We start from the raw sequence: 27,006 nt of genomic DNA, 5'->3' as shown, positions 1-27,006 counted from the left end.
AATAAGGCTAGCAAAGAGATCCAGAAATACAGATGTAACTCTCGGAGATGAATTAACAGAACACTAAGCAGTTTCTCAGAAAGCTGCTTTCCAAATTTCATCTGAGGATATTTCCTTTTTCACCATAGCCTTCAATGGGCTTCCAAATATCACTTTGCCAATTCCAAAAGAACTGTCTTAGTAAAAGGCTTCTTGAGGGGAAAGCTATAACTCTGTGAGATGATTTCAAAGAACACAAAAAAGTTTCTCAGAAAGCTTCTTTCTCTTTGTAATCGGAGGATATTTCCTTTGGCCCTATAGTCTTCAAAGGGATCAGAAATATCTGTTCTCAGATTCCACAGAAATAAGGCTAGCAAAGAGATCCACGAAATACAGATGCAACTCTGTGAGTGGAAGTCACACATCACAGAGCAGTTTCTCAGAAAGCTTCTTTCCAGATTTCATCTGAGGATATTTCCTTTTTCTCCATAGCGGTCTATGGGCTTCCAAATATCACTTTGTCAATTCCACAGGAACTGTCTTAGTGAAAGGCTTCTTGAGGGGAAAGCAGTAACTCTGTGAGTTGATTTCACAGAACACAAAGAAGTTTCTCATAAAGCTTCTTTCTCTTTGTTATCGGAGGATATTTCCTTTGGCCCTGTAGTCTTCAAAGGGATCCCAAATATCCGTTCTCAGATTCCACAGAAATCAGGCTAGAAAAGAGATCCACGAAATACAGATGAAACTCTGTGAGTGGAAGTCACACATCACAGAGCAGTTTCTCAGAAATCTTCTTTCCAGATTTCACCTGAGGATATTTCCTTTTTCACCATAGCCGTCTATGGGCTTCCAAATATCACTTTGCCAATTCCACAGGAACTGTCTTAGTGAAAGGCTTCTTGAGGGGAAAGCAGTAACTCTGGGAGATGATTTCACAGAACACAAAGAGGTTTCTCAGAAATCTTCTTTCTCTTTGTTATCGGAGGATATTTCCTTTGTCCCTATTGTCTTCAAAGGGATCCGAAATACCTGTTCTAAGATTCCACAGAAATGAGGCTAGCAAAGAGATGCACGAAATACAGAGGTACTCTGTGAGTGGAAGTCACAAATCACAGAGCAGTTTCTCAGAAAGCTTCTTTCCAGATTTCAATGAGGATATTTCCTTTTTCACCAAAGCCGTCTATTGGCTTCCAAATATCACTTTGCCAATTCCACAAGAAATGTCTTAGCGAAAGGCTTCTTGAGGGGAAAGCTGTAACTCTGTGGATGATTTTACAGAACACAAAGAAGTTTCTCAGAAAGCTTCTTTCTCTTTGTTATCGGAGGATATTTCCTTTGGCCCTATAGTCTTCAAAGGGATCCGAAATATCTGTTCTCAGATTCCACAGAAATAAGGCTAGCAAAGAGATCCACGAAATACAGATGTAACTCTGTGAGTGGAAGTCACACATCACAGAACAGTTTCTCAGAAAGCTTCTTTCCATATTTCATCTGAGGATATTTCCTTTTTCACCATAGCCGAATAAGGGCTTCCAAATATCACTTTGCCAATTCCACAAGAACTGTCTTAGCGAAAGGCTTCTTGAGGGGAAATCTGTAACTCTGTGGATGATTTTACAGAACACAAAGAAGTTTCTCAGAAAGCTCCTTTCTCTTTGTTATCGGAGGATATTTCCTTTGGCCCTATAGTCTTCAAAGGGATCCGAAATATCTGTTCTCAGATTCCACAGAAATAAGGCTAGCAAAGGGATCCACGAAATACAGATGTAACTCTGCGAGATGAATTAACAGAACACTAAGAAGTTTCTCAGAAAGCTTCTTTCCAGATTTCATCTGAGGATATTTCCTTTTTCACCGTAGCCTTCTATGGGCTTCCAAATATCACTTTTCCAATTCCACAAGAACTGTCTTAGCGAAAGGCTTCTTGAGGGGAAAGCTATAACTCTGTGAGCTGATTTCACAGAACACAAAGAAGTTTCTCAGAAAGCTTCTTTCTCTTTGTTATCGGAGGATATTTCCTTTGGACCTATAGTCTTCAAAGGGATCCGAAATATCTGTTCTCAGATTCCACAGAAATAAGGCTAGCAAAGAGATCCAGGAAATACAGATGCAACTCTGTGAGTGGAAGCCACACATCACAGAGCAGATTCTCAGAAAGCTTCTTTCCAGATTTCATCTGACGATATTTCCTTTTTCACCATAGCCCTCTATGGGCATCCAAATATCACTTTGCCAGTTCCACAAGAACTGTCTTAGCGAAAGGCTTCTTGAGGGTAAAGCTATAACTCTGTGAGATGATTTCACAGAACACAAAGAAGTTTCTCAGAAAGCTTCTTTCTCTTTGTTATCGGAGGATATTTCCTTTGGACCTATAGTCTTCAAAGGGATCCGAAATATCTGTTCTCAGATTCCACAGAAATAAGGCTAGCAAAGAGATCCAGGAAATACAGATGCAACTCTGTGAGTGGAAGCCACACATCACAGAGCAGATTCTCAGAAAGCTTCTTTCCAGATTTCATCTGACGATATTTCCTTTTTCACCATAGCCCTCTATGGGCATCCAAATATCACTTTGCCAGTTCCACAAGAACTGTCTTAGCGAAAGGCTTCTTGAGGGTAAAGCTATAACTCTGTGAGATGATTTCACAGAACACAAAGAAGTTTCTCAGAAAGCTTCTTTCTCTTTGTTATCGGAGGATATTTCCTTTGGCCCTATAGTCTTCAAAGGGATCCGAAATATCTGTTCTCAGATTCCACAGAAATAAGGCTAGCAAAGAGATCCACAAAATAGAGATGTAACTCTGTGAGTGGAAGTCACACATCACAGAGCAGTTTCTCAGAAAGCTTCTTTCCAGATTTCATCTGAGGATATTTCCTTTTTCACCATACCCCTCTATTTGCTTCCAAATATCACTTTGCCAATTTCACAACAACTGTCTTAACGAAAGGCTTCCTAGCGGAGAGCTGTAACTCTGTGAGATGATTTCACAGAACACAAAGAAGTTTTTCAGAAAGCTTCTTTCTCTTTGTTATCGAAGGATATTTCCTTTGGCCCTATAGTCTTCCAAGGGATCCGAAATATCTGTTCTCAGATTCCACAGAAATAAGGCTAGCAAAGAGATCCAGAAATACAGATGTAACTCTCGGAGATGAATTAACAGAACACTAAGCAGTTTCTCAGAAAGCTGCTTTCCAAATTTCATCTGAGGATATTTCCTTTTTCACCATAGCCTTCAATGGGCTTCCAAATATCACTTTGCCAATTCCAAAAGAACTGTCTTAGTAAAAGGCTTCTTGAGGGGAAAGCTATAACTCTGTGAGATGATTTCAAAGAACACAAAAAAGTTTCTCAGAAAGCTTCTTTCTCTTTGTAATCGGAGGATATTTCCTTTGGCCCTATAGTCTTCAAAGGGATCAGAAATATCTGTTCTCAGATTCCACAGAAATAAGGCTAGCAAAGAGATCCAGGAAATACAGATGCAACTCTGTGAGTGGAAGTCACACATCACAGAGCAGTTTCTCAGAAAGCTTCTTTCCATATTTCATCTGAGGATATTTCCTTTTTCTCCATAGCGGTCTATGGGCTTCCAAATATCACTTTGTCAATTCCACAGGAACTGTCTTAGTGAAAGGCTTCTTGAGGGGAAAGCAGTAACTCTGTGAGTTGATTTCACAGAACACAAAGAAGTTTCTCATAAAGCTTCTTTCTCTTTGTTATCGGAGGATATTTCCTTTGGCCCTGTAGTCTTCAAAGGGATCCCAAATATCCGTTCTCAGATTCCACAGAAATCAGGCTAGAAAAGAGATCCACGAAATACAGATGAAACTCTGTGAGTGGAAGTCACACATCACAGAGCAGTTTCTCAGAAATCTTCTTTCCAGATTTCACCTGAGGATATTTCCTTTTTCACCATAGCCGTCTATGGGCTTCCAAATATCACTTTGCCAATTCCACAGGAACTGTCTTAGTGAAAGGCTTCTTGAGGGGAAAGCAGTAACTCTGGGAGATGATTTCACAGAACACAAAGAGGTTTCTCAGAAATCTTCTTTCTCTTTGTTATCGGAGGATATTTCCTTTGTCCCTATTGTCTTCAAAGGGATCCGAAATACCTGTTCTAAGATTCCACAGAAATGAGGCTAGCAAAGAGATGCACGAAATACAGAGGTACTCTGTGAGTGGAAGTCACAAATCACAGAGCAGTTTCTCAGAAAGCTTCTTTCCAGATTTCAATGAGGATATTTCCTTTTTCACCAAAGCCGTCTATTGGCTTCCAAATATCACTTTGCCAATTCCACAAGAAATGTCTTAGCGAAAGGCTTCTTGAGGGGAAAGCTGTAACTCTGTGGATGATTTTACAGAACACAAAGAAGTTTCTCAGAAAGCTTCTTTCTCTTTGTTATCGGAGGATATTTCCTTTGGCCCTATAGTCTTCAAAGGGATCCGAAATATCTGTTCTCAGATTCCACAGAAATAAGGCTAGCAAAGAGATCCACGAAATACAGATGTAACTCTGCGAGATGAATTAACAGAACACTAAGCAGTTTCTCAGAAAGCTTCTTTCCAGATTTCATCTGAGGATATTTCCTTTTTCACCTTAGCCTTCTATGGGCTTCCAAATATCACTTTTCCAATTCCACAAGAACTGTCTTAGCGAAAGGCTTCTTGAGGGGAAAGCTATAACTCTGTGAGCTGATTTCACAGAACACAAAGAAGTTTCTCAGAAAGCTTCTTTCTCTTTGTTATCGGAGGATATTTCCTTTGGACCTATAGTCTTCAAAGGGATCCGAAATATCTGTTCTCAGATTCCACAGAAATAAGGCTAGCAAAGAGATCCAGGAAATACAGATGCAACTCTGTGAGTGGAAGCCACACATCACAGAGCAGATTCTCAGAAAGCTTCTTTCCAGATTTCATCTGACGATATTTCCTTTTTCACCATAGCCCTCTATGGGCATCCAAATATCACTTTGCCAGTTCCCCAAGAACTGTCTTAGCGAAAGGCTTCTTGAGGGTAAAGCTATAACTCTGTGAGATGATTTCACAGAACACAAAGAAGTTTCTCAGAAAGCTTCTTTCTCTTTGTTATCGGAGGATATTTCCTTTGGCCCTATAGTCTTCAAAGGGATCCGAAATATCTGTTCTCAGATTCCACAGAAATAAGGCTAGCAAAGAGATCCACAAAATAGAGATGTAACTCTGTGAGTGGAAGTCACACATCACAGAGCAGTTTCTCAGAAAGCTTCTTTCCAGATTTCATCTGAGGATATTTCCTTTTTCACCATACCCCTCTATTTGCTTCCAAATATCACTTTGCCAATTTCACAACAACTGTCTTAACGAAAGGCTTCCTAGCGGAGAGCTGTAACTCTGTGAGATGATTTCACAGAACACAAAGAAGTTTCTCAGAAAGCTTCTTTCTCTTTGTTATCGAAGGATATTACCTTTGGCCCTATAGTCTTCCAAGGGATCCGAAATATCTGTTCTCAGATTCCACAGAAATAAGGCTAGCAAAGAGATCCAGAAATACAGATGTAACTCTCGGAGATGAATTAACAGAACACTAAGCAGTTTCTCAGAAAGCTGCTTTCCAAATTTCATCTGAGGATATTTCCTTTTTCACCATAGCCTTCAATGGGCTTCCAAATATCACTTTGCCAATTCCAAAAGAACTGTCTTAGTAAAAGGCTTCTTGAGGGGAAAGCTATAACTCTGTGAGATGATTTCACAGAACACAAAGAAGTTTCTCAGAAAGCTTCTTTCTCTTTGTAATCGGAGGATATTTCCTTTGGCCCTATAGTCTTCAAAGGGATCAGAAATATCTGTTCTCAGATTCCACAGAAATAAGGCTAGCAAAGAGATCCACGAAATACAGATGAAACTCTGTGAGTGGAAGTCACACGTCACAGAGCAGTTTCTCAGAAAGCTTCTTTCCAGATTTCACCTGAGGATATTTCCTTTTTCACCATAGCCGTCTATGGGCTTCCAAATATCACTTTGCCAATTCCACAGGAACTGTCTTAGTGAAAGGCTTCTTGAGGGGAAAGCAGTAACTCTGGGAGATGATTTCACAGAACACAAAGAAGTTTCTCAGAAATCTTCTTTCTCTTTGTTATCGGAGGATATTTCCTTTGTCCCTATTGTCTTCAAAGGGATCCGAAATACCTGTTCTAAGATTCCACAGAAATGAGGCTAGCAAAGAGATGCACGAAATACAGAGGTACTCTGTGAGTGGAAGTCACAAATCACAGAGCAGTTTCTCAGAAAGCTTCTTTACAGATTTCAATGAGGATATTTCCTTTTTCACCAAAGCCGTCTATTGGCTTCCAAATATCACTTTGCCAATTCCACAAGAACTGTCTTAGCGAAAGGCTTCTTGAGGGGAAAGCTGTAACTCTGTGGATGATTTTACAGAACACAAAGAAGTTTCTCAGAAAGCTTCTTTCTCTTTGTTATCGGAGGATATTTCCTTTGGCCCTATAGTCTTCAAAGGGATCCGAAATATCTGTTCTCAGATTCCACAGAAATAAGGCTAGCAAAGAGATCCACGAAATACAGATGTAACTCTGCGAGATGAATTAACAGAACACTAAGCAGTTTCTCAGAAAGCTTCTTTCCAGATTTCATCTGAGGATATTTCCTTTTTCACCATAGCCGTATATGGGCTTCCAAATATCACTTTGTCAATTCCACAAGAAGTGTCTTAGCGAAAGGCTTCTTGAGGGGAAAGCTATAACTCTGTGAGATGATTTCACAGAACACAAAGAAGTTTCTCAGAAAGCTTCTTTCTCTTTGTTATCGGAGGATATTTCCTTTGGCCCTATAGTCTTCAAAGGGATCCGAAGTATCTGTTCTCAGATTCCACAGAAATAAGGCTAGCAAAGAGATCCACGAAATACAGATGTAACTCTGTGAGTGGAAGTCACACATCACAGAACAGTTTCTCAGAAAGCTTCTTTCCATATTTCATCTGAGGATATTTCCTTTTTCACCATAGCCGAATAAGGGCTTCCAAATATCACTTTGCCAATTCCACAAGAACTGTCTTAGCGAAAGGCTTCTTGAGGGGAAATCTGTAACTCTGTGGATGATTTTACAGAACACAAAGAAGTTTCTCAGAAAGCTCCTTTCTCTTTGTTATCGGAGGATATTTCCTTTGGCCCTATAGTCTTCAAAGGGATCCCAAATATCTGTTCTCAGATTCCACAGAAATAAGGCTAGCAAAGGGATCCACGAAATACAGATGTAACTCTGCGAGATGAATTAACAGAACACTAAGAAGTTTCTCAGAAAGCTTCTTTCCAGATTTCATCTGAGGATATTTCCTTTTTCACCGTAGCCTTCTATGGGCTTCCAAATATCACTTTTCCAATTCCACAAGAACTGTCTTAGCGAAAGGCTTCTTGAGGGGAAAGCTATAACTCTGTGAGCTGATTTCACAGAACACAAAGAAGTTTCTCAGAAAGCTTCTTTCTCTTTGTTATCGGAGGATATTTCCTTTGGACCTATAGTCTTCAAAGGGATCCGAAATATCTGTTCTCAGATTCCACAGAAATAAGGCTAGCAAAGAGATCCAGGAAATACAGATGCAACTCTGTGAGTGGAAGCCACACATCACAGAGCAGATTCTCAGAAAGCTTCTTTCCAGATTTCATCTGACGATATTTCCTTTTTCACCATAGCCCTCTATGGGCATCCAAATATCACTTTGCCAGTTCCACAAGAACTGTCTTAGCGAAAGGCTTCTTGAGGGTAAAGCTATAACTCTGTGAGATGATTTCACAGAACACAAAGAAGTTTCTCAGAAAGCTTCTTTCTCTTTGTTATCGGAGGATATTTCCTTTGGACCTATAGTCTTCAAAGGGATCCGAAATATCTGTTCTCAGATTCCACAGAAATAAGGCTAGCAAAGAGATCCAGGAAATACAGATGCAACTCTGTGAGTGGAAGCCACACATCACAGAGCAGATTCTCAGAAAGCTTCTTTCCAGATTTCATCTGACGATATTTCCTTTTTCACCATAGCCCTCTATGGGCATCCAAATATCACTTTGCCAGTTCCACAAGAACTGTCTTAGCGAAAGGCTTCTTGAGGGTAAAGCTATAACTCTGTGAGATGATTTCACAGAACACAAAGAAGTTTCTCAGAAAGCTTCTTTCTCTTTGTTATCGGAGGATATTTCCTTTGGCCCTATAGTCTTCAAAGGGATCCGAAATATCTGTTCTCAGATTCCACAGAAATAAGGCTAGCAAAGAGATCCACAAAATAGAGATGTAACTCTGTGAGTGGAAGTCACACATCACAGAGCAGTTTCTCAGAAAGCTTCTTTCCAGATTTCATCTGAGGATATTTCCTTTTTCACCATACCCCTCTATTTGCTTCCAAATATCACTTTGCCAATTTCACAACAACTGTCTTAACGAAAGGCTTCCTAGCGGAGAGCTGTAACTCTGTGAGATGATTTCACAGAACACAAAGAAGTTTTTCAGAAAGCTTCTTTCTCTTTGTTATCGAAGGATATTTCCTTTGGCCCTATAGTCTTCCAAGGGATCCGAAATATCTGTTCTCAGATTCCACAGAAATAAGGCTAGCAAAGAGATCCAGAAATACAGATGTAACTCTCGGAGATGAATTAACAGAACACTAAGCAGTTTCTCAGAAAGCTGCTTTCCAAATTTCATCTGAGGATATTTCCTTTTTCACCATAGCCTTCAATGGGCTTCCAAATATCACTTTGCCAATTCCAAAAGAACTGTCTTAGTAAAAGGCTTCTTGAGGGGAAAGCTATAACTCTGTGAGATGATTTCAAAGAACACAAAAAAGTTTCTCAGAAAGCTTCTTTCTCTTTGTAATCGGAGGATATTTCCTTTGGCCCTATAGTCTTCAAAGGGATCAGAAATATCTGTTCTCAGATTCCACAGAAATAAGGCTAGCAAAGAGATCCACGAAATACAGATGCAACTCTGTGAGTGGAAGTCACACATCACAGAGCAGTTTCTCAGAAAGCTTCTTTCCAGATTTCATCTGAGGATATTTCCTTTTTCTCCATAGCGGTCTATGGGCTTCCAAATATCACTTTGTCAATTCCACAGGAACTGTCTTAGTGAAAGGCTTCTTGAGGGGAAAGCAGTAACTCTGTGAGTTGATTTCACAGAACACAAAGAAGTTTCTCATAAAGCTTCTTTCTCTTTGTTATCGGAGGATATTTCCTTTGGCCCTGTAGTCTTCAAAGGGATCCCAAATATCCGTTCTCAGATTCCACAGAAATCAGGCTAGAAAAGAGATCCACGAAATACAGATGAAACTCTGTGAGTGGAAGTCACACATCACAGAGCAGTTTCTCAGAAATCTTCTTTCCAGATTTCACCTGAGGATATTTCCTTTTTCACCATAGCCGTCTATGGGCTTCCAAATATCACTTTGCCAATTCCACAGGAACTGTCTTAGTGAAAGGCTTCTTGAGGGGAAAGCAGTAACTCTGGGAGATGATTTCACAGAACACAAAGAGGTTTCTCAGAAATCTTCTTTCTCTTTGTTATCGGAGGATATTTCCTTTGTCCCTATTGTCTTCAAAGGGATCCGAAATACCTGTTCTAAGATTCCACAGAAATGAGGCTAGCAAAGAGATGCACGAAATACAGAGGTACTCTGTGAGTGGAAGTCACAAATCACAGAGCAGTTTCTCAGAAAGCTTCTTTCCAGATTTCAATGAGGATATTTCCTTTTTCACCAAAGCCGTCTATTGGCTTCCAAATATCACTTTGCCAATTCCACAAGAAATGTCTTAGCGAAAGGCTTCTTGAGGGGAAAGCTGTAACTCTGTGGATGATTTTACAGAACACAAAGAAGTTTCTCAGAAAGCTTCTTTCTCTTTGTTATCGGAGGATATTTCCTTTGGCCCTATAGTCTTCAAAGGGATCCGAAATATCTGTTCTCAGATTCCACAGAAATAAGGCTAGCAAAGAGATCCACGAAATACAGATGTAACTCTGCGAGATGAATTAACAGAACACTAAGCAGTTTCTCAGAAAGCTTCTTTCCAGATTTCATCTGAGGATATTTCCTTTTTCACCATAGCCGTATACGGGCTTCCAAATATCACTTTGTCAATTCCACAAGAAGTGTCTTAGCGAAAGGCTTCTTGAGGGGAAAGCTATAACTCTGTGAGATGATTTCACAGAACACAAAGAAGTTTCTCAGAAAGCTTCTTTCTCTTTGTTATCGGAGGATATTTCCTTTGGCCCTATAGTCTTCAAAGGGATCCGAAGTATCTGTTCTCAGATTCCACAGAAATAAGGCTAGCAAAGAGATCCACGAAATACAGATGTAACTCTGTGAGTGGAAGTCACACATCACAGAACAGTTTCTCAGAAAGCTTCTTTCCATATTTCATCTGAGGATATTTCCTTTTTCACCATAGCCGAATAAGGGCTTCCAAATATCACTTTGCCAATTCCACAAGAACTGTCTTAGCGAAAGGCCTCTTGAGGGGAAATCTGTAACTCTGTGGATGATTTTACAGAACACAAAGAAGTTTCTCAGAAAGCTCCTTTCTCTTTGTTATCGGAGGATATTTCCTTTGGCCCTATAGTCTTCAAAGGGATCCCAAATATCTGTTCTCAGATTCCACAGAAATAAGGCTAGCAAAGTGATCCACGAAATACAGATGAAACTCTGCGAGATGAATTAACAGAACACTAAGAAGTTTCTCAGAAAGCTTCTTTCCAGATTTCATCTGAGGATATTTCCTTTTTCACCATAGCCTTCTATGGGCTTCCAAATATCACTTTTCCAATTCCACAAGAACTGTCTTAGCGAAAGGCTTCTTGAGGGGAAAGCTGTAACTCTGTGAGATGATTTCACAGAACACAAAGAAGTTTCTCAGAAAGCTTCTTTCTCTTTGTTATCGGAGGATATTTCCTTTGGACCTATACTCTTCAAAGGGATCCGAAATATCTGTTCTCAGATTCCACAGAAATAAGGCTAGCAAAGAGATCCAGGAAATACAGATGCAACTCTGTGAGTGGAAGCCACACATCACAGAGCAGATTCTCAGAAAGCTTCTTTCCAGATTTCATCTGACGATATTTCCTTTTTCACCATAGCCCTCTATGGGCATCCAAATATCACTTTGCCAGTTCCACAAGAACTGTCTTAGCGAAAGGCTTCTTGAGGGTAAAGCTATAACTCTGTGAGATGATTTCACAGAACACAAAGAAGTTTCTCAGAAAGCTTCTTTCTCTTTGTTATCGGAGGATATTTCCTTTGGCCCTATAGTCTTCAAAGGGATCCGAAATATCTGTTCTCAGATTCCACAGAAATAAGGCTAGCAAAGAGATCCACGAAATACAGATGTAACACTGTGAGTGGAAGTCACACATCACAGAGCAGTTTCTCAGAAAGCTTCTTTCCAGATTTCATCTGAGGATATTTCCTTTTTCACCATACCCCTCTATTTGCTTCCAAATATCACTTTGCCAATTTCACAACAACTGTCTTAACGAAAGGCTTCCTAGCGGAGAGCTGTAACTCTGTGAGATGATTTCACAGAACACAAAGAAGTTTCTCAGAAAGCTTCTTTCTCTTTGTTATCGAAGGATATTTCCTTTGGCCCTATAGTCTTCCAAGGGATCCGAAATATCTGTTCTCAGATTCCACAGAAATAAGGCTAGCAAAGAGATCCAGAAATACAGATGTAACTCTCGGAGATGAATTAACAGAACACTAAGCAGTTTCTCAGAAAGCTGCTTTCCAAATTTCATCTGAGGATATTTCCTTTTTCACCATAGCCTTCAATGGGCTTCCAAATATCACTTTGCCAATTCCAAAAGAACTGTCTTAGTAAAAGGCTTCTTGAGGGGAAAGCTATAACTCTGTGAGATGATTTCAAAGAACACAAAAAAGTTTCTCAGAAAGCTTCTTTCTCTTTGTAATCGGAGGATATTTCCTTTGGCCCTATAGTCTTCAAAGGGATCAGAAATATCTGTTCTCAGATTCCACAGAAATAAGGCTAGCAAAGAGATCCACGAAATACAGATGCAACTCTGTGAGTGGAAGTAACACATCATAGAGCAGTTTCTCAGAAAGCTTCTTTCCAGATTTCATCTGAGGATATTTCCTTTTTCTCCATAGCGGTCTATGGGCTTCCAAATATCACTTTGTCAATTCCACAGGAACTGTCTTAGTGAAAGGCTTCTTGAGGGGAAAGCAGTAACTCTGTGAGTTGATTTCACAGAACACAAAGAAGTTTCTCATAAAGCTTCTTTCTCTTTGTTATCGGAGGATATTTCCTTTGGCCCTGTAGTCTTCAAAGGGATCCCAAATATCCGTTCTCAGATTCCACAGAAATCAGGCTAGAAAAGAGATCCACGAAATACAGATGAAACTCTGTGAGTGGAAGTCACACATCACAGAGCAGTTTCTCAGAAATCTTCTTTCCAGATTTCACCTGAGGATATTTCCTTTTTCACCATAGCCGTCTATGGGCTTCCAAATATCACTTTGCCAATTCCACAGGAACTGTCTTAGTGAAAGGCTTCTTGAGGGGAAAGCAGTAACTCTGGGAGATGATTTCACAGAACACAAAGAGGTTTCTCAGAAATCTTCTTTCTCTTTGTTATCGGAGGATATTTCCTTTGTCCCTATTGTCTTCAAAGGGATCCGAAATACCTGTTCTAAGATTCCACAGAAATGAGGCTAGCAAAGAGATGCACGAAATACAGAGGTACTCTGTGAGTGGAAGTCACAAATCACAGAGCAGTTTCTCAGAAAGCTTCTTTCCAGATTTCAATGAGGATATTTCCTTTTTCACCAAAGCCGTCTATTGGCTTCCAAATATCACTTTGCCAATTCCACAAGAAATGTCTTAGCGAAAGGCTTCTTGAGGGGAAAGCTGTAACTCTGTGGATGATTTTACAGAACACAAAGAAGTTTCTCAGAAAGCTTCTTTCTCTTTGTTATCGGAGGATATTTCCTTTGGCCCTATAGTCTTCAAAGGGATCCGAAATATCTGTTCTCAGATTCCACAGAAATAAGGCTAGCAAAGAGATCCACGAAATACAGATGTAACTCTGCGAGATGAATTAACAGAACACTAAGCAGTTTCTCAGAAAGCTTCTTTCCAGATTTCATCTGAGGATATTTCCTTTTTCACCATAGCCGTATACGGGCTTCCAAATATCACTTTGTCAATTCCACAAGAAGTGTCTTAGCGAAAGGCTTCTTGAGGGGAAAGCTATAACTCTGTGAGATGATTTCACAGAACACAAAGAAGTTTCTCAGAAAGCTTCTTTCTCTTTGTTATCGGAGGATATTTCCTTTGGCCCTATAGTCTTCAAAGGGATCCGAAGTATCTGTTCTCAGATTCCACAGAAATAAGGCTAGCAAAGAGATCCACGAAATACAGATGTAACTCTGTGAGTGGAAGTCACACATCACAGAACAGTTTCTCAGAAAGCTTCTTTCCATATTTCATCTGAGGATATTTCCTTTTTCACCATAGCCGAATAAGGGCTTCCAAATATCACTTTGCCAATTCCACAAGAACTGTCTTAGCGAAAGGCCTCTTGAGGGGAAATCTGTAACTCTGTGGATGATTTTACAGAACACAAAGAAGTTTCTCAGAAAGCTCCTTTCTCTTTGTTATCGGAGGATATTTCCTTTGGCCCTATAGTCTTCAAAGGGATCCCAAATATCTGTTCTCAGATTCCACAGAAATAAGGCTAGCAAAGTGATCCACGAAATACAGATGAAACTCTGCGAGATGAATTAACAGAACACTAAGAAGTTTCTCAGAAAGCTTCTTTCCAGATTTCATCTGAGGATATTTCCTTTTTCACCATAGCCTTCTATGGGCTTCCAAATATCACTTTTCCAATTCCACAAGAACTGTCTTAGCGAAAGGCTTCTTGAGGGGAAAGCTGTAACTCTGTGAGATGATTTCACAGAACACAAAGAAGTTTCTCAGAAAGCTTCTTTCTCTTTGTTATCGGAGGATATTTCCTTTGGACCTATACTCTTCAAAGGGATCCGAAATATCTGTTCTCAGATTCCACAGAAATAAGGCTAGCAAAGAGATCCAGGAAATACAGATGCAACTCTGTGAGTGGAAGCCACACATCACAGAGCAGATTCTCAGAAAGCTTCTTTCCAGATTTCATCTGACGATATTTCCTTTTTCACCATAGCCCTCTATGGGCATCCAAATATCACTTTGCCAGTTCCACAAGAACTGTCTTAGCGAAAGGCTTCTTGAGGGTAAAGCTATAACTCTGTGAGATGATTTCACAGAACACAAAGAAGTTTCTCAGAAAGCTTCTTTCTCTTTGTTATCGGAGGATATTTCCTTTGGCCCTATAGTCTTCAAAGGGATCCGAAATATCTGTTCTCAGATTCCACAGAAATAAGGCTAGCAAAGAGATCCACGAAATACAGATGTAACACTGTGAGTGGAAGTCACACATCACAGAGCAGTTTCTCAGAAAGCTTCTTTCCAGATTTCATCTGAGGATATTTCCTTTTTCACCATACCCCTCTATTTGCTTCCAAATATCACTTTGCCAATTTCACAACAACTGTCTTAACGAAAGGCTTCCTAGCGGAGAGCTGTAACTCTGTGAGATGATTTCACAGAACACAAAGAAGTTTCTCAGAAAGCTTCTTTCTCTTTGTTATCGAAGGATATTTCCTTTGGCCCTATAGTCTTCCAAGGGATCCGAAATATCTGTTCTCAGATTCCACAGAAATAAGGCTAGCAAAGAGATCCAGAAATACAGATGTAACTCTCGGAGATGAATTAACAGAACACTAAGCAGTTTCTCAGAAAGCTGCTTTCCAAATTTCATCTGAGGATATTTCCTTTTTCACCATAGCCTTCAATGGGCTTCCAAATATCACTTTGCCAATTCCAAAAGAACTGTCTTAGTAAAAGGCTTCTTGAGGGGAAAGCTATAACTCTGTGAGATGATTTCAAAGAACACAAAAAAGTTTCTCAGAAAGCTTCTTTCTCTTTGTAATCGGAGGATATTTCCTTTGGCCCTATAGTCTTCAAAGGGATCAGAAATATCTGTTCTCAGATTCCACAGAAATAAGGCTAGCAAAGAGATCCACGAAATACAGATGCAACTCTGTGAGTGGAAGTAACACATCATAGAGCAGTTTCTCAGAAAGCTTCTTTCCAGATTTCATCTGAGGATATTTCCTTTTTCTCCATAGCGGTCTATGGGCTTCCAAATATCACTTTGTCAATTCCACAGGAACTGTCTTAGTGAAAGGCTTCTTGAGGGGAAAGCAGTAACTCTGTGAGTTGATTTCACAGAACACAAAGAAGTTTCTCATAAAGCTTCTTTCTCTTTGTTATCGGAGGATATTTCCTTTGGCCCTGTAGTCTTCAAAGGGATCCCAAATATCCGTTCTCAGATTCCACAGAAATCAGGCTAGAAAAGAGATCCACGAAATACAGATGAAACTCTGTGAGTGGAAGTCACACATCACAGAGCAGTTTCTCAGAAATCTTCTTTCCAGATTTCACCTGAGGATATTTCCTTTTTCACCATAGACGTCTATGGGCTTCCAAATATCACTTTGCCAATTCCAGAGGAACTGTCTTAGTGAAAGGCTTCTTGAGGGGAAAGCAGTAACTCTGGGAGATGATTTCACAGAACACAAAGAAGTTTCTCAGAAATCTTCTTTCTCTTTGATATCGGAGGGTATTTCCTTTGTCCCTATTGTCTTCAAAGGGATCCGAAATACCTGTTCTAAGATTCCACAGAAATGAGGCTAGCAAAGAGATGCACGAAATACAGAGGTACTCTGTGAGTGGAAGTCACAAATCACAGAGCAGTTTCTCAGAAAGCTTCTTTCCAGATTTCAATGAGGATATTTCCTTTTTCACCAAAGCCGTCTATTGGCTTCCAAATATCACTTTGCCAATTCCACAAGAAATGTCTTAGCGAAAGGCTTCTTGAGGGGAAAGCTGTAACTCTGTTTATGATTTTACAGAACACAAAGAAGTTTCTCAGAAAGCTTCTTTCTCTTTGTTATCGGAGGATATTTCCTTTGGCCCTATAGTCTTCAAAGGGATCCGAAATATCTGTTCTCAGATTCCACAGAAATAAGGCTAGCAAAGAGATCCACGAAATACAGATGTAACTCTGCGAGATGAATTAACAGAACACTAAGCAGTTTCTCAGAAAGCTTCTTTCCAGATTTCATCTGAGGATATTTCCTTTTTCACCATAGCCGTATATGGGCTTCCAAATATCACTTTGTCAATTCCACAAGAAGTGTCTTAGCGAAAGGCTTCTTGAGGGGAAAGCTATAACTCTGTGAGATGATTTCACAGAACACAAAGAAGTTTCTCAGAAAGCTTCTTTCTCTTTGTTATCGGAGGATATTTCCTTTGGCCCTATAGTCTTCAAAGGGATCCGAAGTATCTGTTCTCAGATTCCACAGAAATAAGGCTAGCAAAGAGATCCACGAAATACAGATGTAACTCTGTGAGTGGAAGTCACACATCACAGAACAGTTTCTCAGAAAGCTTCTTTCCATATTTCATCTGAGGATATTTCCTTTTTCACCATAGCCGAATAAGGGCTTCCAAATATCACTTTGCCAATTCCACAAGAACTGTCTTAGCGAAAGGCCTCTTGAGGGGAAATCTGTAACTCTGTGGATGATTTTACAGAACACAAAGAAGTTTCTCAGAAAGCTCCTTTCTCTTTGTTATCGGAGGATATTTCCTTTGGCCCTATAGTCTTCAAAGGGATCCCAAATATCTGTTCTCAGATTCCACAGAAATAAGGCTAGCAAAGTGATCCACGAAATACAGATGTAACTCTGCGAGATGAATTAACAGAACACTAAGAAGTTTCTCAGAAAGCTTCTTTCCAGATTTCATCTGAGGATATTTCCTTTTTCACCATAGCCTTCTATGGGCTTCCAAATATCACTTTTCCAATTCCACAAGAACTGTCTTAGCGAAAGGCTTCTTGAGGGGAAAGCTGTAACTCTGTGAGATGATTTCACAGAACACAAAGAAGTTTCTCAGAAAGCTTCTTTCTCTTTGTTATCGGAGGATATTTCCTTTGGACCTATAGTCTTCAAAGGGATCCGAAATATCTGTTCTCAGATTCCACAGAAATAAGGCTAGCAAAGAGATCCAGGAAATACAGATGCAACTCTGTGAGTGGAAGCCACACATCACAGAGCAGATTCTCAGAAAGCTTCTTTCCAGATTTCATCTGAGGATATTTCCTTTTTCTCCATAGCGGTCTATGGGCTTCCAAATATCACTTTGTCAATTCCACAGGAACTGTCTTAGTGAAAGGCTTCTTGAGGGGAAAGCAGTAACTCTGTGAGTTGATTTCACAGAACACAAAGAAGTTTCTCATAAAGCTTCTTTCTCTTTGTTATCGGAGGATATTTCCTTTGGCCCTGTAGTCTTCAAAGGGATCCCAAATATCCGTTCTCAGATTCCACAGAAATCAGGCTAGAAAAGAGATCCACGAAATACAGATGAAACTCTGTGAGTGGAAGTCACACATCACAGAGCAGTTTCTCAGAAATCTTCTTTCCAGATTTCACCTGAGGATATTTCCTTTTTCACCATAGACGTCTATGGGCTTCCAAATATCACTTTGCCAATTCCACAGGAACTGTCTTAGTGAAAGGCTTCTTGAGGGGAAAGCAGTAACTCTGGGAGATGATTTCACAGAACACAAAGAAGTTTCTCAGAAATCTTCTTTCTCTTTGATATCGGAGGGTATTTCCTTTGTCCCTATTGTCTTCAAAGGGATCCGAAATACCTGTTCTAAGATTCCACAGAAATGAGGCTAGCAAAGAGATGCACGAAATACAGAGGTACTCTGTGAGTGGAAGTCACAAATCACAGAGCAGTTTCTCAGAAAGCTTCTTTCCAGATTTCAATGAGGATATTTCCTTTTTCACCAAAGCCGTCTATTGGCTTCCAAATATCACTTTGCCAATTCCACAAGAAATGTCTTAGCGAAAGGCTTCTTGAGGGGAAAGCTGTAACTCTGTGGATGATTTTACAGAACACAAAGAAGTTTCTCAGAAAGCTTCTTTCTCTTTGTTATCGGAGGATATTTCCTTTGGCCCTATAGTCTTCAAAGGGATCCGAAATATCTGTTCTCAGATTCCACAGAAATAAGGCTAGCAAAGAGATCCACGAAATACAGATGTAACTCTGCGAGATGAATTAACAGAACACTAAGCAGTTTCTCAGAAAGCTTCTTTCCAGATTTCATCTGAGGATATTTCCTTTTTCACCATAGCCGTATATGGGCTTCCAAATATCACTTTGTCAATTCCACAAGAAGTGTCTTAGCGAAAGGCTTCTTGAGGGGAAAGCTATAACTCTGTGAGATGATTTCACAGAACACAAAGAAGTTTCTCAGAAAGCTTCTTTCTCTTTGTTATCGGAGGATATTTCCTTTGGCCCTATAGTCTTCAAAGGGATCCGAAGTATCTGTTCTCAGATTCCACAGAAATAAGGCTAGCAAAGAGATCCACGAAATACAGATGTAACTCTGTGAGTGGAAGTCACACATCACAGAACAGTTTCTCAGAAAGCTTCTTTCCATATTTCATCTGAGGATATTTCCTTTTTCACCATAGCCGAATAAGGGCTTCCAAATATCACTTTGCCAATTCCACAAGAACTGTCTTAGCGAAAGGCCTCTTGAGGGGAAATCTGTAACTCTGTGGATGATTTTACAGAACACAAAGAAGTTTCTCAGAAAGCTCCTTTCTCTTTGTTATCGGAGGATATTTCCTTTGGCCCTATAGTCTTCAAAGGGTTCCCAAATATCTGTTCTCAGATTCCACAGAAATAAGGCTAGCAAAGTGATCCACGAAATACAGATGTAACTCTGCGAGATGAATTAACAGAACACTAAGAAGTTTCTCAGAAAGCTTCTTTCCAGATTTCATCTGAGGATATTTCCTTTTTCACCATAGCCTTCTATGGGCTTCCAAATATCACTTTTCCAATTCCACAAGAACTGTCTTAGCGAAAGGCTTCTTGAGGGGAAAGCTGTAACTCTGTGAGATGATTTCACAGAACACAAAGAAGTTTCTCAGAAAGCTTCTTTCTCTTTGTTATCGGAGGATATTTCCTTTGGACCTATAGTCTTCAAAGGGATCCGAAATATCTGTTCTCAGATTCCACAGAAATAAGGCTAGCAAAGAGATCCAGGAAATACAGATGCAACTCTGTGAGTGGAAGCCACACATCACAGAGCAGATTCTCAGAAAGCTTCTTTCCAGATTTCATCTGACGATATTTCCTTTTTCACCATAGCCCTCTATGAGCATCCAAATATCACTTTGCCAGTTCCACAAGAACTGTCTTAGCGAAAGGCTTCTTGAGGGTAAAGCTATAACTCTGTGAGATGATTTCACAGAACACAAAGAAGTTTCTCAGAAAGCTTCTTTCTCTTTGTTATCGGAGGATATTTCCTTTGGCCCTATAGTCTTCAAAGGGATCCGAAATATCTGTTCTCAGATTCCACAGAAATAAGGCTAGCAAAGAGATCCACGAAATACAGATGTAACACTGTGAGTGGAAGTCACACATCACAGAGCAGTTTCTCAGAAAGCTTCTTTCCAGATTTCATCTGAGGATATTTCCTTTTTCACCATACCCCTCTATTTGCTTCCAAATATCACTTTACCAATTTCACAACAACTGTCTTAACGAAAGGCTTCCTAGCGGAGAGCTGTAACTCTGTGAGATGATTTCACAGAACACAAAGAAGTTTCTCAGAAAGCTTCTTTCTCTTTGTTATCGAAGGATATTTCCTTTGGCCCTATAGTCTTCCAAGGGATCCGAAATATCTGTTCTCAGATTCCACAGAAATAAGGCTAGCAAAGAGATCCAGAAATACAGATGTAACTCTCGGAGATGAATTAACAGAACACTAAGCAGTTTCTCAGAAAGCTGCTTTCCAAATTTCATCTGAGGATATTTCCTTTTTCACCATAGCCTTCAATGGGCTTCCAAATATCACTTTGCCAATTCCAAAAGAACTGTCTTAGTAAAAGGCTTCTTGAGGGGAAAGCTATAACTCTGTGAGATGATTTCAAAGAACACAAAAAAGTTTCTCAGAAAGCTTCTTTCTCTTTGTAATCGGAGGATATTTCCTTTGGCCCTATAGTCTTCAAAGGGATCCGAAATATCTGTTCTCAGATTCCACAGAAATAAGGCTAGCAAAGAGATCCACGAAATACAGATGCAACTCTGTGAGTGGAAGTAACACATCACAGAGCAGTTTCTCAGAAAGCTTCTTTCCAGATTTCATCTGAGGATATTTCCTTTTTCTCCATAGCGGTCTATGGGCTTCCAAATATCACTTTGTCAATTCCACAGGAACTGTCTTAGTGAAAGGCTTCTTGAGGGGAAAGCAGTAACTCTGTGAGTTGATTTCACAGAACACAAAGAAGTTTCTCATAAAGCTTCTTTCTCTTTGTTATCGGAGGATATTTCCTTTGGCCCTGTAGTCTTCAAAGGGATCCCAAATATCCGTTCTCAGATTCCACAGATCAGGCTAGAAAAGAGATCCACGAAATACAGATGAAACTCTGTGAGTGGAAGTCACACATCACAGAGCAGTTTCTCAGAAATCTTCTTTCCAGATTTCACCTGAGGATATTTCCTTTTTCACCATAGACGTCTATGGGCTTCCAAATATCACTTTGCCAATTCCACAGGAACTGTCTTAGTGAAAGGCTTCTTGAGGGGAAAGCAGTAACTCTGGGAGATGATTTCACAGAACACAAAGAAGTTTCTCAGAAATCTTCTTTCTCTTTGATATCGGAGGATATTTCCTTTGTCCCTATTGTCTTCAAAGGGATCCGAAATACCTGTTCTAAGATTCCACAGAAATGAGGCTAGCAAAGAGATGCACGAAATACAGAGGTACTCTGTGAGTGGAAGTCACAAATCACAGAGCAGTTTCTCAGAAAGCTTCTTTCCAGATTTCAATGAGGATATTTCCTTTTTCACCAAAGCCGTCTATTGGCTTCCAAATATCACTTTGCCAATTCCACAAGAAATGTCTTAGCGAAAGGCTTCTTGAGGGGAAAGCTGTAACTCTGTGTATGATTTTACAGAACACAAAGAAGTTTCTCAGAAAGCTTCTTTCTCTTTGTTATCGGAGGATATTTCCTTTGGCCCTATAGTCTTCAAAGGGATCCGAAATATCTGTTCTCAGATTCCACAGAAATAAGGCTAGCAAAGAGATCCACGAAATACAGATGTAACTCTGCGAGATGAATTAACAGAACACTAAGCAGTTTCTCAGAAAGCTTCTTTCCAGATTTCATCTGAGGATATTTCCTTTTTCACCATAGCCGTATATGGGCTTCCAAATATCACTTTGTCAATTCCACAAGAAGTGTCTTAGCGAAAGGCTTCTTGAGGGGAAAGCTATAACTCTGTGAGATGATTTCACAGAACACAAAGAAGTTTCTCAGAAAGCTTCTTTCTCTTTGTTATCGGAGGATATTTCCTTTGGCCCTATAGTCTTCAAAGGGATCCGAAGTATCTGTTCTCAGATTCCACAGAAATAAGGCTAGCAAAGAGATCCACGAAATACAGATGTAACTCTGTGAGTGGAAGTCACACATCACAGAACAGTTTCTCAGAAAGCTTCTTTCCATATTTCATCTGAGGATATTTCCTTTTTCACCATAGCCGAATAAGGGCTTCCAAATATCACTTTGCCAATTCCACAAGAACTGTCTTAGCGAAAGGCCTCTTGAGGGGAAATCTGTAACTCTGTGGATGATTTTACAGAACACAAAGAAGTTTCTCAGAAAGCTCCTTTCTCTTTGTTATCGGAGGATATTTCCTTTGGCCCTATAGTCTTCAAAGGGATCCCAAATATCTGTTCTCAGATTCCACAGAAATAAGGCTAGCAAAGTGATCCACGAAATACAGATGTAACTCTGCGAGATGAATTAACAGAACACTAAGAAGTTTCTCAGAAAGCTTCTTTCCAGATTTCATCTGAGGATATTTCCTTTTTCACCATAGCCTTCTATGGGCTTCCAAATATCACTTTTCCAATTCCACAAGAACTGTCTTAGCGAAAGGCTTCTTGAGGGGAAAGCTGTAACTCTGTGAGATGATTTCACAGAACACAAAGAAGTTTCTCAGAAAGCTTCTTTCTCTTTGTTATCGGAGGATATTTCCTTTGGACCTATAGTCTTCAAAGGGATCCGAAATACCTGTTCTCAGATTCCACAGAAATAAGGCTAGCAAAGAGATCCACAAAATACAGATGTAACACTGCGAGTGGAAGTCACACATCACAGAACAGTTTCTCAGAAAGCTTCTTTCCATATTTCATCAGAGGATATTTCCTTTTTCACCATAGCCGTATAAGGGCTTCCAAATATCACTTTGCCAACTCCACAAGAACTGTCTTAGCGAAAGGCTTCTTGAGGGGAAAGCAGTAACTCTGTGAGATCATTTCACAGAACACAAAGAAGTTTCTCAGAAAGCTTCTTTCTCTTTGTTATCGGAAGATATTTCCTTGGGCCCTAGGGTCTTCAAAGGGATCCGAAATATCTGTTCTCAGATTCCACAGAAATAAGGCCAGCAAGGAGATCCACGAAATACAGATGCAACTCTGTGAGTGGAAGCCACACATCACAGAGCAGTTTCTCAGAAAGCTTCTTTAAAGATTTCATCTGACGATATTTCCTTTTTCACCATAGCCCTCTATGGGCATCCAAATATCACTTTGCCAATTCCACAAGAACTGTCTTAGCGAAAGGCTTCTTGAGGGGAAAGCTATAACTCTGTGAGATGATTAAACAGAACACAAAGAAGTTTCTCAGAAATCTTCTTTCTCTTTGTTATCGGAGGATATTTCCTTTGGCCCTATAGTCTTCAAAGGGATCCGAAATATCTGTTCTAAGATTCCACAGAAATAAGGTTGGCAAAGAGATCCACGAAATACAGATGTAACTCTGTGAGTGGAAGTCACACATCACAGAGCAGTTTCTCAGAAAGCTTCTTTCCAGACTTCATCTGAACATATTTCCTTTTTCACCATACCCCTCTATTTGCTTCCAAATATCACTTTGACAATTCCACAACAACTGTCTTAGCGAAAGGCTTCCTAGCGGAGAGCTGTAACTCTGTGAGATGATTTCACAGAACACAAAGAAGTTTCTCAGAAAGCTACTTTCTCTTTGTTATCGAAGGATATTTCCTTTGGCCCTATAGTCTTCAAAGGGATTCGAAATATCTGTTCTCAGATTCCACAGAAATAAGGCAAGCAAAGAGATCCACGAAATACAGATGTAACTCTGTGAGTGGAAGCCACAAATCACAGAGCAGTTTCTCAGAAAGCTTCTTTCCAGATTTCATCTGACGATATTTCCTTTTTCACCATAGCCCTCTAGGGGCTTCCAAATATCACTTTGCCAATTCCAAAAGAACTGTCTTAGCAAAAGGTTTCTTGAGGAGAAAGCTATAAATCTGTGGATGATTTCACAGAACACAAAGAAGTTTCTCAGAAAGCTTCTCTCTCTTTGTTACCGGAGGATATTTCCTTTGGCCCTATAGTCTTCAAAGGGATCCGAAATATCTGTTCTCAGATTCCACAGAAATAAGGCTAGCAAAGAGATCCAGAAATACAGATGTAACTCTCGGAGATGAATTAACAGAACACTAAGCAGTTTCTCAGAAAGCTGCTTTCCAAATTTAATCTGAGGATATTTCCTTTTTCACCATAGCCTTCAATGGGCTTCCTAATATCACTTTGCCAATTCCAAAAGAACTGTCTTAGTAAAAGGCTTCTTGAGGGGAAAGCTATAACTCTGTGCGATGATTTCAAAGAACACAAAAAAGTTTCTCAGAAAGCTTCTTTCTCTTTGTTATCGGAGGATATTTCCTTTGGCCCTATAGTCTTCAAAGGGATCAGAAATATCTGTTCTCAGATTCCACAGAAATAAGGCTAGCAAAGAGATCCACGAAATACAGATGTAAATCTGTCAGTGGAAGTCACACATCACAGAGCAGTTTCTCAGAAAGCTTCTTTCCAGATTTCATCTGAGGATATTTCCTTTTACCCCGTAGCCCTCTATGCGCTTCCAAATATCACTTTGCCAATATCACAAGAACTGTCTTAGCGAAAGGCTTCTTGAGTGGAAAGCTGTAACTCTGTGGATGATTTCACAGAACACAAAGGAGTTTCTCAGAAAGCTTCTTTCTCTTTGTTATGGAAGGATATTTAATTTGGCCCTATAGTCTTCAAAGGGATCCGAAATATCTGTTCTCAGATTCCACAGAAATAAGGCTAGCAAAGAGATCCACGAAATACAGATGTAACTCTGTGAGATGAATTAACAGGACACTAAGCAGTTTCTCAGAAAGCTTCTTTCCATATTTCATCTGAGGATATTTCCTTTTTCACCATAGCCCTCTATGGGCCTCCAAATATCACTTTGCCAATTCCACAAGAACTGTCTTAGCGAAAGGCTTCTTGAGGGGAAAGCTGTAACTCTGTGGATGATTTCACAGAACACAAAGAAGTTTCTCAGAAAGCTTCTTTCTCTTTGTTATCGGAGGATATTTCCTTTGTCCCTAGAATCTTCAAAGGGATCCGAAATATCTGTTCTCAGATTCCACAGAAATCAGGCTAGCAAAGAGATGCACAAAATACAGATGTACCTCTGTGAGTGGAAGTCATACATCACAGAGCAGTTTCTCAGAAAGCTTCTTTCCAGATTTCATCTGAGGATATTTCCTTTTTCACCTTTGCCGTCAATGGGCTTCCAAATATCACTTTTCCAATTCCACAAGAACTGTCTTAGCGAAAGGCTTCTTGAGGGGAAAGCTGTAACTCTGTGTGATGATTTCATAGAACACAAAGAAGTTTCTCAGAAAGCTTCTTTCTCTTTGTTATCAGAAGATATTTCCTTGGGGCCTAGTGTCTTCAAAGGGATCCGAAATATCTGTTCTCAGATACCACAGAAATAATTCTAGCAAAGAGATCCAGAAATACAGATGTAACTCTCCGAGATGAATTAACAGAACACTAAGCAGTTTCTCCGAAAGCTGCTTTCCAAATTTCATCTGAGTATATTTCCTTTTTCACCATAGCCTTCTATGGGCTTCCAAATATCACTTTGCCAATTCCACAAGAACTGTCTTAGCAAACGGCTTCTTGAGGGGAAAGCTAAAACTCTGTGAGATGATTTCACAGAACCCAAAGAAGTTTCTCAGAAAGCTTCTTTCTCTTTGTTATCGGAGGATAGTTCCTTTGGCCCTATAGTCTTCAAAGGGATCCGAAATATCTATTCTCAGATTCCACAGAAATAAGGCTAGCAAAGAGATCCACGAAATACAGATGTAAATCTGTGAGTGGAAGTCACACATCACAGAGCAGTTTCTCAGAAAGCTTCTTTCCAGATTTCATCTGAGGATATTTCCTTTTTCACCGTAGCCCTCTATGCGCTTCCAAATATCACTTTGCCAATAACACAATAACTATCGTAGCGAAAGGCTTCTTGAGGGGAAAGCTGTAACTCTGTGGATGATTTCACAGAACACAAAGAAGTTTCTCAGAAAGCTTCTTTCTCTTAGTTATCGGAGGATATTTCCTTTGGCCCTATAGTCTTCAAAGGGACCCGAAATGTCTGTTCTCAGATTCCACAGAAATAGGGCTAGCAAAGAGATCCACGAAACACAGATGTAACTCTGCGAGACGAATTAAAAGAACACTAAGCAGTTTCTCAGAAAGCTGCTTTCCAGATTTGATCTGAGGATATTTCCTTTTTCACCATAGCCTTCTATGGGCTTCCAAATATCACTTTGCCAATTACACAAGAACTGTCTTAGCGAAAGGCTTCTTGAGGGGAAAGCTATAACTCTGTGAGATGATTTCACAGAACACAAAGAAGTTTCTCAGAAAGCTTCTTTCTCTTTGTTATCGGAGGATATGTACTTTGTCCCTATAGTCTTCAAAGGGATCCGAAATATCTGTTCTCAGATTCCACAGAAATAAGGCTGGCAAAGAGATCCACCAAATACAGATGTAACTCTCTGAGTGGAAGTCACACATCACAGAGCAGTTTCTCAGAAAGCTTCTTTCCAGATTTCATCTGAGGATATTTCCTTTTTCACCATAGCCCTCTACGTGCTTCCAAATATCACTTTGCCAATTCCACAACAACTGTCTTCGCGAAAGGCTTCTTGAGGGGAGAGCTGTAACTCTGTGAGATGATTTCACACAACACAAAGAAGTTTCTCAGAAAGTTTCTTTCTCTTTGTTATCGGAGGATATTTCCTTTGGCACTATAGTCTTCAAAGGGATCCGAAATATCTGTTCTCAGATTCCACAGAAATAAGGCTAGCAAAGAGATCCACGAAATACAGATGTAACTCTGTGAGATGAATTAACAGAACACTAAGCAGTTTCTCAGAATGCTTCTTTCCAGATTTCTTTTTTTTTTTTTAACTGATCCATTTATTTCTTTTTTTTTTTTTAATTATTATTATTATACTTTAAGTTGTAGGGTACATGTGCATAACGTGCAGGTTTGTTACATATGTATACTTGTGCCATGTTGGTGTGGTGCACCCATCAACTCGTCATTTACATCAGGTATAACTCCCAATGCAATCCCTCCCCCCTCCCCCCTCTCCCCTCCCCCCTCCCAAGATAGGCCCCGGTGTGTGATGTTCTCCTTCCTGAGTCCGAGTGATCTCATTGTTCAGTTCCCACCTATGAGTGAGAACATGCGGTGTTTGGTTTTCTGTTCTTGTGATAGTTTGCTAAGAATGATGGTTTCCAGCTGCATCCATGTCCCTACAAAGGACACAAACTCATCCTTTTTGATGGCTGCATAGTATTCCATGGTGTATATGTGCCACATTTTCTTAATCCAATCTGTCACTGATGGACATTTGGGTTGATTCCAAGTCTTTGCTATTGTGAATAGTGCCGCAATAAACATACGTGTGCATGTGTCTTTATAGCAGCATAATTTA

Source organism: Macaca nemestrina, chromosome 12 (assembly GCF_043159975.1).
Source record: "Macaca nemestrina isolate mMacNem1 chromosome 12, mMacNem.hap1, whole genome shotgun sequence".
Lineage (NCBI taxonomy): Eukaryota > Metazoa > Chordata > Mammalia > Primates > Cercopithecidae > Macaca > Macaca nemestrina.
This window is presented reverse-complemented; position numbering follows the sequence as displayed.